The following is a 1283-nucleotide window of genomic DNA, read 5'->3' as shown; positions in this document are numbered from 1 at the left end:
TTATTCAGTCTGGGACCCCAACTCAAGGGATGGTCCTACTCACCTGCAGGGTGTGTCTTTCACAGTTAAACCTCTCTACAGACACAATCACAAATACCCCCAGAGGTGTGTTTCCAGGGTAATCCCAAATACAACTAACGATAATAAGGCTTATCATCCCTGTTAGCTAGAAACACTTCAAACAGAAATGAGCCAAATGAGCCAGGGAAGGGAGATTGACCAGTTAAACACAACAAAGGTTTCTGGCAAATCTGATACCCAGATTCAGTAGGTCATGGTTGGCCAGAGCACCAGTGATGTTCCTGCTAGAGAAGGTCAAAGAGTGGCTTGGTGGTAAGGAATCTGCCATCTCCGGTAAACAAGCGGGCGGTGGAAACGGCTTTTTGTCGTGGTGGTGTGGACAGAACCCAAAACTTGCCGAGAGTATGAGCGACTGGATGCCCATCAAAAAGGAATATGACCCTCTTAAAGCTGGCAGCATCGATGGTACAGATGAAGACCCACATGACCGAGCTATGTGGAGGGCCATGCTGGCCCGTTATGTCCCCAACAAAGGAGTCACTGGAGACCCCCTCCTTACCCTGTTTGTGGCATGACTGAACTTGCAGACCAAAGAGGAGAAGTTAAAGGAAGTCTTCTCCCGGTATGGTGACATTCGGTGGCTGCGGCTGGTTCGGGACCTGGTGATAGGCTTCTCCAAGGGCTACACCTTCATTGAGTACAAGGAGGAGAGGGCCCTGATGAAGGCCTACAGAGATGATGATGGCCTGGTCATCGACCAGCACGAGATCTTTGTGGACTACGAGCTAGAGAGGACTCTCCGTGGCTGGATCCCTCGGCGGCTGGGTGGGGGATTGGGTGGGAAAAAGGAATCAGGGCAGCTGAGGTTTGGTGGCCGAGATCGGCCTTTCCGAAAACCCATTAACTTGCCAGTTGTCAAGAATGAGCCGCACAGAGAAGGGAAAAGGGAAAGGAGGGAGCGATCTCGATCTAGGGACAGACACTGGGACCCCAGGCCCAGGGATGGGGACCATGACAGGGGCCGAGAGAAGCACTGGCAAGAGAGGGCCAGGGTGTGGCCTGAGAATGATTGGGAAAGAGAGGGAGTTCAGGGAGGAGAGGGCCAAAGCCAGGGACAAGAGGGACAGAAGTAAGTAGAGGCAGCAGCAGGCAGCCTCCGTCAGGCTGGGACAGTTCCTTTTGCAGTCCTGGGGATTGAACTAGAGAGTGCGGCATGTGAGGCAAGCGCTCCAACAGCAGCCACATAGGATGAGAGGGAGAAA

At 53.0% G+C, this 1283-nt stretch overlaps 1 pseudogene; it reads left to right on the top strand.

The window, feature by feature from the left end:
- The first annotated feature begins 425 nt into the window (after positions 1 to 425).
- LOC110325980 lies at positions 426 to 1283 on the top strand (annotated as a pseudogene).

The sequence above is a fragment of the Mus pahari genome, chromosome 8, assembly GCF_900095145.1.
Source record: "Mus pahari chromosome 8, PAHARI_EIJ_v1.1, whole genome shotgun sequence".
Lineage (NCBI taxonomy): Eukaryota > Metazoa > Chordata > Mammalia > Rodentia > Muridae > Mus > Mus pahari.
This window is presented reverse-complemented; position numbering and strand designations above follow the sequence as displayed.